Below are 14826 nucleotides of genomic sequence, written 5' to 3'. Positions count from 1 at the left end.
TGTTTGTATGTTTGCTTAAGTCAAGTTTTATGCCTCCTAATGCTGATTTTTTGAATGCTGCGTGCAGGAAATCGATTTCCCTCTGTAGGAAATCGATTTCCACCTTATTTTTTTTCAAAATTTGAACTCTGCACTCAGGAAATTGATTTCCTACAGAGGTAAATCGATTTCCTGCTGGCAGAATATGGTTTTTTGCCTTTTTTATGCTTGTTTTGGCTTCCTACTTCCTCCACTTCATTAATATCATTGGATCTAGGATGTTGATTGGTTTGAAAAGACCAAATCCATAATATTAGATGAATGATATTAATGATAGTGTGAGTTGATTTTACTTTATGCATTTTATCTTCTTCTTCTCCTTTTTTTATTTTGATCGATGAAAGTCTTAATACTTTGAGAATTCTTATGGATTCTTAGTAAAGACTAGATCGTTACCTATTTTCTTTTCGTGCGGTATTGCTTTCGGAGAATGATCTACATATCATTTCTCTCGCATGCATTAGCACATAAAGTTTTGACCGGCCTCGTTGTAGGGTGATTTCTACATAAATCACTTGGCGATCTGCTTAACATAGTGCAATATTTCGTGTCCCGAATAAAAAAGATCAAATATGGAAGAGAATTGTATGCGGTTGATTTAAGACTTATGGAAATTTATCGTGTAGTCGCTATGATTTTATCAAGCTTCTGATAAAGTTCCATTGAATTTAAATCCGAGAACATCCTTCACTCAACATCGACCTTTCTTACTAACTTTGATAACATACTTGACAAGTTTCAAGATGGTTATCTTTAACAACTAACTTTAATTTCCGCACTTTATTATACCGCTCTTTATATTTCTCGCTTTATCGCTTTATTTTATCATTTCATCATATTTACATTCCGCTATTTTTCCTTTGTCCATTTGGACGTTTATATTTCCGCTATTTTCTCTTTGTCCACTTGGACGCTATGTTTATGTTTCCGCTATTTTTTCTTTGTCCACTTGGACCATACTTTATTTTTATGCTAAAAAATTAATAAATAACAAAAATCTAAAAAACACTTAAGGCTCTCTTTTGGACTATTGGTTACTATCCCTAGCATTTTGGAGATTCGGACTTATAGACTTAGTTCCTCTGGACCCTTATTCTGTTGTTACTCTGTTGTTATTCTGTCTGTCTGGCATTGGATTGTTGTCTGTTTGTATGTGCAGGTATTTCCTTGAAAGCCCTTGATGGTTAATTCCAAGGCATTGATATAAGGATTTTACCCGAAAACAGCCGTTACTCTGCCCGATTTCCGTCAGAATTTTAATGTGCTTAATGCAAAGTGGTGCTAAAGATAATAAGTTCATCTGGATCCCCAAGTGGTAATATGTTGGTATTAATAGTCCAAAGGATGGGAAATCTACCTTGACTCATAATGTCAAGTGTTGGCTTCTTCTTCGGTTAGACCGTTCTTTTCCTTAGCTTTTATTTTACGCAATAGGATAGCCTCTTCATCTCCTCCCCTTCTTTAATTTTCAAAATCTTCTCCCTTTTTCAAAAACCTTCTTATGTTTGCAATCTTTTCAAAACCTTTTCTTTAAAAAATATCTTTTGCCTTCAATGGCCTTTTCTTCAAAAAGTTTAGACACTGTTAATTGTCGAAACGAGTGGTTATACCCCATGATTTTGAAATTGATTGATATAATGTGATCTTTTCCGTGTGAGAGAGCTAGTGGCATACTCGTTGATTTTATCCGAGTTGGAGCCCTTCTTTCATTTGCGATGCAAAGAACTCGTTTGTTCTCATGCTCAAGATCAATGGCTGAGTATTTCTCTCCGACGATAATAAAGTGTTTATTCGTTTTTTTTTAAACGTTTTTCCCTTTAAGCGGAACTACATTAGCTCTGACTTCTCCATTGCACCGAGGAGGTATGTAGGCACAAAGCTTAATGCTTTGCCGAGCTTATTTTAAAATAAAACAAACCGTTTTTTAGCACACATGACACAGTTTTTCAAAAAGGTTCCTGTGGAATACCACAGATATGAGGGGTGCTTAAAACCTTCCCCTTGTATAATCAACACCCGTACCTAAGATCTCTTTTTGTTTTAAAAACAAACTTTGGGTTTTATTCGTTCTTTTCCCTTTTCCTTTGGAAACAATAAAGCGCGGTGGCGACTTTCACTGAAATATTGAGTCGAGTCAATATAATGGCTTCGATCTCAGATTTTCCCCGCTACAGAAAAATGGCGACTTCACTGGGGATCCAGTTTTAAGTGTGTTAAGCCTATTTTTGTTTATCTGTGTGTTTTATTTGTATATATTGTTGTGTGCTTTGTTTGTTTTTTCTTTTTTTCTTTTTGGTGCTCGATGGTTCCTCTGTGATGAGATAAAGTCCTAACCCGGACTTTGGTGAGTAACTTGAGATAGGAGGTGGTAAGACCAATAGTTGCATGTCAGAAGCAATCCTTAACATGAGCATCATATGGTGGAACCCCAATCAGTGGAGGCCTCATGGAAGGTAGTAGATGTTGTTACGAACTATCGTAAGAACGCTATTACTTTCAATAGTGAGTGTCCGTAGAAGGTGAATGACCTAGAACCCTTTTAACCCATCTAAGCCTTTTTAGGATGTAGCGCAGAAACAAGTTCGAGTACCAATTTGAAGCTTGTTGTCATGCGATGCTACGCTCAGACGAGGTCTTTTTAGGCATATTATTGGCGCCCATGAGCAATTGTGCGTGCCGGTAGTATCCGATAGAAGATTGAAAACTCTGGGAACCTTTGTAGAACCCGTTCGGCAGGTACAAAATTCCCTAGTACATACCTTTGTGGGTGGTTCTTAACTTTGACTTCATGCTCGTGACGTCGAACCTTTGAACCCTGTTTGTGCGACCATGTGTGGTCTTGATTGTGATTGATACATAAACCATACATCCATGCATTCATTTGATTTCCAAGGAACTCATAGGTCTTTCTTTGTAAACATCATAAGTTTCATCAAACTCAATGGATCTTGGGTGTTGATGGGGTGAAAACTCTAATCCACCAAAATGGATGATTGATCTTGATGATAACTTGATCAAAGCTTTGATCCAGTATAGGATTTACCTCCTTCATGTTTTGATGTTTACAAATTAATAACTTGAATTCTTTGAAAATCGAATAAATAAAAAAACAAAAAAAACAGCAATTGCATCATTTGCATACATACATCCAGGTTGTCCAGAAAACTTATTCTCGTCTGTCTCCATCTTCAGAGTGGTTTGCTTATCTGTCAAGCTGATTCCTCGACACATTAAACTAGAAGCATGTATCTGAAAAGTATGGAAGAACTTCAACAAGACCAAGAGTTTCTAAGAGCAGAGGTCAGCGAGTTGAAAATTCAGATGAATCAAATTATGGAAATCCTGCAAGTCTTGTTGAAGAAAGAATGCAACATTCCTCCGATTATCACAAAGCAAGTGAATACTCCTTTAGCCTTTTCCGTTGCTACTCCAACTTAGGGGAAACCATATGTTATGTCATGTGATTCATATTTTGAAGTAGAGAAGGAAACACCTGTTTGCTTTCCTCAATCAGTGCTTCATAGGACTCTGCATCAACATCCATTGTCTGTTCCTTCTCAAGGTAACAAAAACCAGAAACAAGATCAGAATCGCAATAGGACTCATTTTGATCCTATTCCTATGTCATACACTGAATTGTATCCTACATTGGTCCATAAAGGGTTGATCACAACAAGAGCTATGCCTCCTCCTCGAAATCCTCCCTCAAAAGGATTCCGACCTGATCTTCATTGTCCTTTCCATCAAGGTGCAGCAGGCCATGATTTAGAAAGATGTTTCCCTCTGAAGGAAAGAGTTCAAGAGTTGGTGTGATCAAAGATGCTCTCTTTCAAGGATATGGGTCCTAATGTTGTCACTAATCCTTTGCCAGATCAGAGTGGCTGAAAACAAGTCAAAGCCCAATTTTCCTAAAGCCAAGTGTTTCAGACGAGATAGCTCATCTTTGTTGCTGATTAGTCACTAGGCCTTGTTTCTGTACTGTTCATATTTCCTTTATTGTGCTGTTTACTTTTAGACTTTGTTTGTTTCTGAATGGTGATTTTAATGAAATGAACAGTGCATATTTTGAATTTATTCACATCTACTATATTTATACCTTCTTTTACAAAACTTTTTCTTCCTTTTGCTTTCTCTATCAAACTTGTGTTTTATGCAAAGATTGGAGGGAGGATGATGACAACGAAATACCCAAGTTGTTGAACTGTATGCTTTCAAATAAAACTTTGCTGATGATGTACAGGCATTGTTTCAATTCCCAAACACTGGAGAAATAAGGAAGTTAATCCCTTGTCAACCCCTTTGAGCCTTCGAAGTAGGAGTTTCTTTCTGTACGAAAAAAGCCGCATTTTTAACCTGGGGCAGGGTAGTTCTCAGTTAATTTGGTTGTGCATTCTATTTTAAGAGAATCATTCAGTACACCTTTCAACAAGTGTTTCAATCACAAGCTATCCTCCGCATACATCAAAGAAATGTTGGAGATGCCAATCAAAAGCCAATGATGGTTCATCAATCATTAAGGAAGGCAGTCACTATCTTTCAAAAAAAAATGTGTATCAAAAAATTTATACAAAGAAAAGCCTGCTAAGTCAAAAACCAAAAAACGACTTAGGCAAAAATAAGGCATCCCGCTGACTGTAAGTTCAAAAATAAACAGTTCAGGCAAAAGTTAGGGATATCAAAAGAAAAAGATGAAAAAAGAGAAGTCAATAATTCCTAAACAACAAAATGTTGTGACTACCAAAAGGAAGAAGTGATTGCCATCTCAAAAGTTCTCTTTGCTTGTGAGCTATTATCATTACAAAGGTGCAATTCCAGAAGTCTCTTGGAACCTAAATGCATAAGTTGAATTAACTGAGTTTTAGGACTGGAGATCATCACGAAGATGGGATGGGTACAATCAAATTTTGAGCCTTATATCCTTTGTTTCTGAAACCGTGAACCTGGCCACGTTACAACCTATGAAAGACCTAATTGAAGCAAGGTTTGTTTGAAAGCATACTACAACAAGGTTGCGTAAGTTGACTCCCATGAGATTTGCCAATCATTTGCTTTGATATCATATCTTTGCTTTATCTTTCACTTTGAATGTCTTAACCTTTATGTTTTGACCAGTGATTCCATTTGCTTTACATCAATAACATCATTCCAATAATGATTTTGATTTCAAAAATATGCTTTGAGCATTGCATTAAAATTACCATTCTTGAATGAACATTTTATTTGCAAGTAAGCACTCATCTTTCAGGAAGTTCAAACTGAAGGATAGAAAAACACTTAGAAAGGGGGGTTTGAATAAGTGTAGCTTTAAAAACTTGACAGATAAAAATAAATTGCACAGTTATTTTTATCATGGTTCGTTGTTAACTAAACTACTCCAGTCCACCCCCGCAGAGATGATTTACCTCAACTGAGGATTTAATCCACTAATCGCACGGATTACAATGGTTTTCCACTTAGTCAGCAACTAAGTCTTCCAATGTCTTCTGATCACACACTGATCACTCCAGGAACAACTGCTTAGATACCCTCTAAGACTTTTCTAGAGTATTCTGATCCACACGATCACTCTAGTTACAACCTGCTTAGATAACCTCTAAGACTTCCTAGAGTATACTGATCCACACGATCACTCTAGTTCCTTACAACTTAATGTAATCAATTCTAAGAGTATTACAAATGCTTCTTAAAATCTATAATCACAAACTGTGATATTTCTCTTAACGTTTAAGCTTAATCTCACTAATATATTACAACAGCAATGTAGTGAGCTTTGATGAAGATGAAGATTCTGAGCTTTGATTTGAACAGCGTTTCAGCAAGTTGATATTCACAGAATAGGTGTAGAATTGGTTAACCTTGCTTCTCATCAGAACTTCATATTTATAGGCGTTGGAGAAGATGACCGTTGAGTGCATTTAATGCTTTGCGTGTTCCGTACAGCATCGCATTTAATGTTATACGCTTTTGTCAACTACCTCGAGCCTTGTTCACGCTGTGTCTACTGACGTAGCCTTTAGTAGCTTTTAACGTTCCTTTTGTCAGTCAGCGTAGCTTGCCACTTGTACTTCCTTCTGATCTGATGTTTGTGAATATAACGTTTGAATATCATCAGAGTCAAACAGCTTGGTGCAGAGCATCTTCTGATCTTCTGACCTTGAAGTGCTTCTGAGCGTGATACCATCAGAACTTCAGTGCTTCTGTTCTCTTGTTCTTCTGATGCTTCCATAGTCCCATGTTCTGATTCTGCTTCGACCATCTTCTGATGTCTTGCCAGACCATGTTCTGATGTTGCATGCTGAACCCTTTGAGACAAAGCTTCTGAGCGCTGAATTATGCATACTCTTTATATATTTCCTGACAAAAGGAAATTGCATTGGATTAGAGTACCATATTATCTTAAGCAAAATTCATATTATTGTTATCATCAAAACTAAGATAATTGATCAGAACAAATCTTGTTCTAACAATCTCCCTGTCGCGGGCGAAAAATCGTTTTGTTCCTCTTTTTTGTGGGATGAGACACCTGATGCCTTCTTTGGGCTCGAGTGCTCATAAAAAATGATTTTTCTTTGTTTCGACCAAACTTTTTATTATTTCCAAAGGAGGAAAAGGAAAAAAGCTGCAATAACCTAAAAGTGGGGGGAGATCTTGGGTAAGAGGGTTGGTTATACGAAGAGAAGGTATTAGCACCCAACGTATCTGTAGTACTCTACAGGGTTCTTTATTGTTTTTTATTCTATGCCACGGTGAAGGTTCTGTTGTGAGAAAAGAGGTGGGACCTAAGGTGTTTGTTTGATTATGCTCGCAAAGATCATCGCGATCCTCTGCATACATATCCCTTAAAGGGAATCAGAGCATCTGTAGCTCGGGGTCTACGGGTGCTAAGGTTTGAATGGTTTTTTTTGTTTTGTTTTGCTCGCCAAGGATCGACCTTGTGCCTACGTATTCTCAAAGGGATGTTGAGAAAGTCAGAGCAATCGTAGTTCCCACTTATGCTAGTGGAAGCAAAGGAAAATAGACAAATGTCGTCTAAATGCTAGATGTATCTAATCTATATCATCACATACATCTGTTTGTTTTTTGTTTGAAAATCTTTTCATTATAAGCCCGGGGCCATGCCACTTAGGGTGCTTAGAATGATAAAGATGTTTTTGTGTTTAACCAGCCTTGTGGCAAAAGTTTCAATGAAGTCAGCCTTGTGACAAAAACTTTGATTAATCAGCCAGCCTTGTGGCAAAAGTTTCAATGAAGTCAGCCTTGTGACAAAAACTTTGATTAATCATCCAGTACGGTGGTAAAACAGTTTGATTGATTAGCCAGCCTTGTGGCAAAAAAGTTTGATTTTGATTGATTGATTGTTTGTGATGATATAGAAGAGATACTCCTAGCATAGAGATGAAAAATGTCTAATCTCCTAGGGTATTTGATTTGGATATTGGGGATGCTTATAAGAAGCCCGTGGGTCCTTGTACGAAGCCCAAGAGGAGGCTATCCGAGGGTCCTTGCATTGTAAGCCCAAGAGGAGGCTATGGGAGGGACAATCCAGGGTCCTTGCATTGTAAGCCCAAGAGGAGGCTATGGGAGGGTCACTCGTTTGTACAAAGCCCAAGGGGAGGCATGGTATAGTTGGTTTGAGCTCTTAGAGCGATTTCACCGGGAAACCATACTCTATGTCCTAACCTACACTAGGGAGATTCTTTGCACGAAGCCCAATAGGAGGCTATGGGGAACCTAGTGTTGTACTAAGTTGAATAAGCACACATATCACACATATGAACAAACATGAACAAGTATGAACAAACATGAACAAGTATGAACAATTATATATATGTATGACAAAGTGTGTGTATATAATGGAGTTTATGAAGGAAATATACCTGTAAGCATGATCCATTTGTATACACAGGGCTCGGGACTCACACTTGAGGAGAGGTCCACTTGAGTTTATTCAAAGCTATGTAAACAGGTATTTACAAAGGGCTTGGGACTTATACCTACATGGAGGCCCATGGTATTTTTGGGAAGATTTAAAGAAACCTTCATTTTTGGTTTGTTATTCAAAGTTTAAAAACCAAACTGATCGAGGTATGTACAAAAAGGCGTACAATGAAATACCTAATTTCATGTACTGGAATGGATATGTACGAAAGGGCTTGGGACTTATACCTACGTGGAGGCCCATGGTATTTTTGAAAAGCAGACGCGTCGTTTGAAAACGGTTTGAAAGTTTGTTTTGAAAGAAGTTTATTGTTAAAAAAACTGTACAAAAGAAAAAAGAAATGGGACTTACACTCTCTAATATTCGAGAGGCCCCACATCATTTTGAAAATCAATTGATCAATTAAAAAGATTTAATCAATAGTTTCAAAAAGAAATGGTTTATTGTCTTTGAAATGAATCGTGATCGCTTGTTTTAAAATGATTTGAATTTTGAAAGGAGTCAAATTAATCAAGATAAACAAAAAGATTGTCTTCAATTAACACTTAGATGATTAGGGTTTATTCAAAAAATATTTACAAGTGATTAGGTTAAAAATTAAATGAAAAAAACAATATTTAAAGTATTAAAAATACTTAAAAATAAGTCATTTTAAACCTATTTAAAAATGTATCAAATAAATATTTTTTGATGATTTTTTTTGGTATTAATAAAATATGTATATTAAACAAAGAGTATGCAAAAAATGAAGTTAAAATGAGTTAATTTCTTATGTTAATTAATTAAGTGAAGTTGTTAAGAAAATGAATGAGAAAAGTGGCAAAAAATAAGCTTTTGGTCCTGCCAGGGTTTGAACCCACGCCCTCTCTCTCACCAGCCAAAACACACAACCAACTGAGCCACGCTTGTGGCTTGTTAATAACACGCATCAAACTGATTATATTTTAAAACTTGGATTTGAAATTTCTGAAACAAAAATGGCGCCAAGAACACACCTTCAACTGATTTTTGAAAATCTTTGAAACTGGATTGTTTTGATCAAGTAGATAGTCTATCTTGCTCGGTTTTGGACGAGGAACACAATGGTACCAGTTAATTGCATTTATTTTCACTCTAAGATCATTGGTTTTCTGATGAACACGAAGAACCCTAATCTTATGATTCAATATGAAATTGTGTATAATTGATGAATTGTGAAATTGATTGAGGGCTATTGATCAGTGATAGTGCAGAAACAAGATAGCAACTCAATTTTTGATTTATGATGCATGTATGTATGAGTTTGAAGTTCATAGCACTTACCTTCAAAAACGGCCAAGCTGGGATTCGAATTCTGCAATAGAGGTGTTACAGAAGTTGTTTGATGATCTGGATAGCTTCAATGGACCATATGGAAGGTGTCTGGATACTTGGAGTGGATTGAAAACATCTGGATCAGTTGGTGGAACCCGATCTGCAGTTGCTTCAAGTATGAATCGAGCTTGGTGATTCTGAAGTTTTTGATTGATGATGAGTGTTGGGATAGTTCATATGTGATATATATGAGGTGTTGGAAGTGTTAGTTTGGACAGATATAGCTTGGTATGGATTTTGGCATGATAAGGTTCAATATATGCAAATATGGAAGTGAGGTAGTGATTTTGAGTTTTGAGGTGTTTTTGGGTGTATGAGTGATTCAAACACATCCCATATGGTGTTTATGGTTTGCTAGAATCATCACTTTGGCCATAACTTCAAGGATTTGGAGGTTGAGTTTTCTACCTCTTTGAAAACTATGAAACTTGCAATTCAAGAAAGAAGAGAGAAAACCTATAATTGTGAGGTTTTGGTGTGATTTTGAATGAGGTAAGGACCTCTATTTATAGGCCAAAGTTTCTGAATACAAAGCTCTTGCAAGTTGATCAAGAATGATGATTTGGCTTAAGAGATAAAAAGGAATCTTTCACATTAAATGCAAATGGTTAAAAGTGACTTAACCATGGTTATTTCTCAAGCTTCTTATCCTCTTCCATTCTGATCTCAAATCAGAAAATATCATTCAATTATTGCTTCTATGCATCATTACTTGGATCATTTGGCAAATTGGTTCATAACTTAGTGAAAATGGCATGTAATTTCAAGTGAAAAGTTCACTAATGTCAAAATTCAAAACCATGGCTACACTCCATATTTTTTCATGCTCTTGGACATTTTGGAAAGCTCATGTTACACACTTCAAAACCCTAGTTGAAAGTTTCTTCAAGATCCTTAAGGAAGTGGGTGAAAAAGATCCATGAACTTTGAGAAAAATGAAGTTTCAAGTGAAATTTTCCAAAGATGCCAACTTTGAAGCTCCATATCTCTTAAATGGTTGATCTTATGGAAAAAATTTATATGTGTCAAAGTTGTTTATTGGATCAAAATCTACAACTTTCATGTTGGAAGTTTTTTTCAGTTTGTAGGTGAAATTTTGAGTTATTCCCCTCCAAAGTTTGGAAAAAACCATGAAAAACACTTAGAAAAATTTTCTAAGTATGAAAGTCAAACTTTTGACTTTTTGATTCTTGATTGATTTTCTTGATTTTTCTTGATCAAATGACTTCTCATATTATATATTGATGATTTAAAACTTCAAAAGTCATGGTTGACCAAAATTCCTCAAAAGTCAATGGTGTTCTTGTACAGTTGACTTTTTCAGTCGAATCGCGTTTCTGGAGATTTCAAATGAAACAGGCTATCCTCACCATATGAATGGTATGAATGGATCACATTGAAGCATTAGAGGATATTGAGCCATGGTTTGTGTTGTGGCACCATGTCCTGATTAAAAAGTCAGTTGTTCAGTGCATTAGGTCAAAAACCCTAATTGTCGACCTGATGAAATTGATGACTGTGGATCTTGAATTGAGATACAATTTCCATTGTATGTTGTCATAGGGATTATTTGAGGATGGTTTAAACCTTTGATTGACTTCCTGGGGATTTTTAGGGTTTCCCAAATGTGATCCCTGATTTCAGTCCCTGATAGTTCAAAACCCTGATCTGAGGATTTGTCTGATCAATCTTTGTGTAGGAGATGTTATGAGCCAATGGATTAGGTCAAAATGATGCACTTGATGTCTTGATATCATGTCCCAAGCCATTAGATCAAATTCTGAGCAAAAGTCAGGAGTGTGCTGTCTTCAGTCAAAACCCTAATTCAGTCGATTCAAAGCTGTTGAGCTTGTTGAAATGAATCTCTGAGGACCAAATGTTGATTATTGATGAAGATGATTCATTTGAGATGAAGGGAGAACAAAAACCTAGTTGATTGTTACTTGTACTGATGAGTGATTTCCTGATTAAATCCTGCTGAATCACAAGTAGCAAACACAAACTATGCAATTTGTTAGAGATGCAAATGATGCATATGCAAATGATATGAGGTGGTATCTTAGGTCGAAAATTGGGGTATGACAGATGCCCCTATTTAAGTTTCTTCAACCTGAGACATGAAGATTGAAAATCTTCGTTTTGAGAGGGTGGAAGAGACTTAAATATCAGAAGACGCGAATTTTGGACCTAAGATACCAAAATTGCGAATGATGCAAGGATATCTTTACCGAGGGAATATCAAGAACTGACTCCGCTGGGGAAAAGAGATCGGGAAGGATGTCTCAATCCGTTCTAGGAAGAGAATCCGTTTTATTGGGAAAGCAAGTGTATGCTTCGCCTGGGAATGATAGCTTTGTAAGAAAAGCTTACCTATCGACATTATCGACTATCAACAGAGGGATAGACTTGTTTAATAATGCGAAGGTGAAAGGTATGAAACTGTGTTACCGACTACCAGCATGGTGATAGACTTGACAAGGTAAAAAGAGTTTCAAAGGTTCGGTTAATATTATCGACTATCAGCATGGTGATAGACATGTTTAATAATATAACCAAAACAAAAGGTTACCGACTACCCGCCTTGTGATAGTGGTTTTGAAGACATGATCAATTATCAGCCGGGTGATAAAATGATCCTGGAGACTTTGCTAGGGAAATTACTGGTTATTCAGCCTTGTGAACAGTAATAAGGCCCTGATTTGTCAAATGGTCTTCATGATTGATTTCCTAGAGAGGAAGAATCTATTTGAGGAATCGGAATTTGAATCTTTGGTAAAGACAGAGTTCTAACCAAGAATGAATTGGAAAGAAACAGTCAAACAAGACTTTGTACCCATGAGGAATGAACTCGATGGGGATTTTCTCCTTTGTTTTGAGAGGAGAAACTAAAGCAACCTTCTTCCACGAGGAATGATCTCAGTGGGGAACTGGAGAAAGAAAGGATGTTATTTCTGCTTATGGGTGACAACCTACTGGAGAGATGACACGCCCATACTTGTTTCTTTTTTTTCTTTCCTTTTTTCTTTTCTTTCTTTTTTTCTTTTCTTTTTTGGGATAGATATATCCTGAACAAGTGAATATTGAAAAATGCAAGAATGCATAAATGATGCAAATATGTATGAATGATGAATGTCAAGAATGTAGCATGCATGCTGACGAGACTGACAGACAAAGAAGTATGTACTGGAGAAGGACCAATGTCGCAATACAACCAGATACTTGGCAAATGTTCTTCAACACGGTGTAGATAACACAGGTGATGAATGGTGTTGCGTGCTTTAAACTTCTCTGGGGAAGATAAGCATTTTTCCTCATTGAGATGGAAGAACCTCCTCACTGGAGATGGAAAATCTTCTTCACTGGGGATAAAAGATCTTCTTCAATGGGGATAGAAGAGCTTCTTCACTGGGGATAGAAGAGCTTCTTTACCTTGAGGGATAATTGCTTCAAGAATTCTTTTCTGGGACAAGAATACCGTTGTCTCAACAATTTTTCAGGGAGAATCCTTTTGTTCATCCTGTGGAGACGACTGCTGATGTTCCTTCCGTTGTTCACAACTCAAAGGAAAATTTCGCTTTTATTTTGAAAAAGAAAAGTGAAGTAAATTCATTTAAAACTTATTTTTTCTTTTTTTGTTTCAAAAGTGAATAACACAATTAAAGCGTCATTTTGAAAGCTAAAAGAAATTATAGATTGCAAACAAATGGGCACAAGGCTCAAATTTATTTAATAGGATGGAAATCAGCTAAAGGCGTGATTCCCTGGAGTATTTACAAAAGTTGGAAATGGTAATTATGCGGAAAAGGCTACATTGAAAGCAATAACCACTATTCCCCCTAACAACTTTGAGTTCCAACTGTGCTTGTTGCTTCAGATTGGCGATGATTTGATCGAAGATCCTTTGATGAAGTACATACTCTTCAGGTGACGAAGTACGGACTGATGCAGTTACTTTGTCATTAATCCCTAATTTTTGCCTAGATTGCCCTTTCAGGTTTTCAATCTACCAGGATGAATTTTTCTGTTTATTGTCTCTAATTTTTGCCTGGACCGCCCTTCCGGGTTTTCAGTCCACCGAGACGCTCATTTTTGCCTAAGTCGCCCTTTGCGGGTTTTCAACTTACCGAGCTGCTCTTTTGTTCTTTTTTAGACAAAGTATTTCTTGACTGCATCAGCATTCACAGGATATGGGAGTTCATCACCATCCATGGTTGTAAGAATCATGGCGCCGCCAGAAAATGTTCTTTTGACAACATACGGGCCTTCGTAATTAGGAGACCATTTGCCCCTAGAATCTGGTTGAAAAGACAAGATCTTTTTAAGCACGAGGTCGCCTTCTTGAAATTCACGAGGTCGAACCTTTTTGTTGAAGGCTTGTTCATCCTTGCTTGGTATAACTGTCCATGGCATAGAGCAGTCATACGTTTTTCTTCGATTAAGTTCAACTGATCGTATCTGCTTTGACACCATTCAGCCTCTGATAACTTAGTCTCCATGAGGACTCTCATTGATGGTATTTCAACTTCTACGGGGAGCACAGCTTCCATGCCGTATACTAGAGAAAAGGGAGTTGCCCCTGTTGAAGTACGCACTGAAGTACGGTACCCATGTAAAGCAAATGGCAGCATTTCATGCCAATCTTTGTAAGTGACGACCATTTTCTGGACAATCTTCTTAATGTTCTTGTTGGCAGCTTCGACGGCGCCGTTCATTTTTGGTCTGTAAGGAGAAGAGTTATGATGCTCAATCTTGAATTCCTCACATAATTCTTTCATCATCTTGTTGTTTAAGTTTGAACCATTGTCAGTAATGATCTTGCTGGGAATACCATATCGGCAAATGATGTTATTCTTGATAAACCTCACAACCACTTGTCTTGTAACATTGGCGTAAGATGCTGCTTCGACCCATTTGGTGAAGTAATCAATGGCTACCAAGATGAAACGATGACCGTTTGAAGCTTTCGGCTCGATCATTCCAATCATGTCGATACCCCACATGGAAAAAGGCCATGGAGATGAGAGAACGTTGAGTAGAGTCGGTGGCACATGGATCTTATCTGCGTAGATCTGGCACTTGTGACATCTCTTCACGTGTTTATAACAATCAGATTCCATTGTCAACCAATAGTATCCTGCTCTTAACATTTTCTTGGACATTGCATGCCCGTTTGAATGAGTTCCAAAGGACCCTTCATGCACTTCATGCATTAACATGTCTGCTTCGTGTCTATCCACGCATCTGAGCAAAACCATGTCGAAGTTTCTTTTGTATAGCACATCTCCGTTCAGGAAGAAACTGCCAGAGAGTCTCCTTAGAGTTTTCTTATCTTTGTTTGATGCCCCAAGCGGGTACTCTTGAGTTTGAAGGAAGCGTTTGATGTCGTGGAACCACGGTTTATCATCGATGACTGCTTCAGTTGCAAACACATAGGCGGGCCTTTCAAGGCGCGTGATTCTGACTGTAGGCATATCATTCCAGTGATTGACTTTGAA

This window comes from Vicia villosa, unplaced genomic scaffold, assembly GCF_029867415.1.
Source record: "Vicia villosa cultivar HV-30 ecotype Madison, WI unplaced genomic scaffold, Vvil1.0 ctg.000248F_1_1, whole genome shotgun sequence".
NCBI lineage: Eukaryota > Viridiplantae > Streptophyta > Magnoliopsida > Fabales > Fabaceae > Vicia > Vicia villosa.
Note: the sequence above shows the minus strand (reverse complement) of the source record.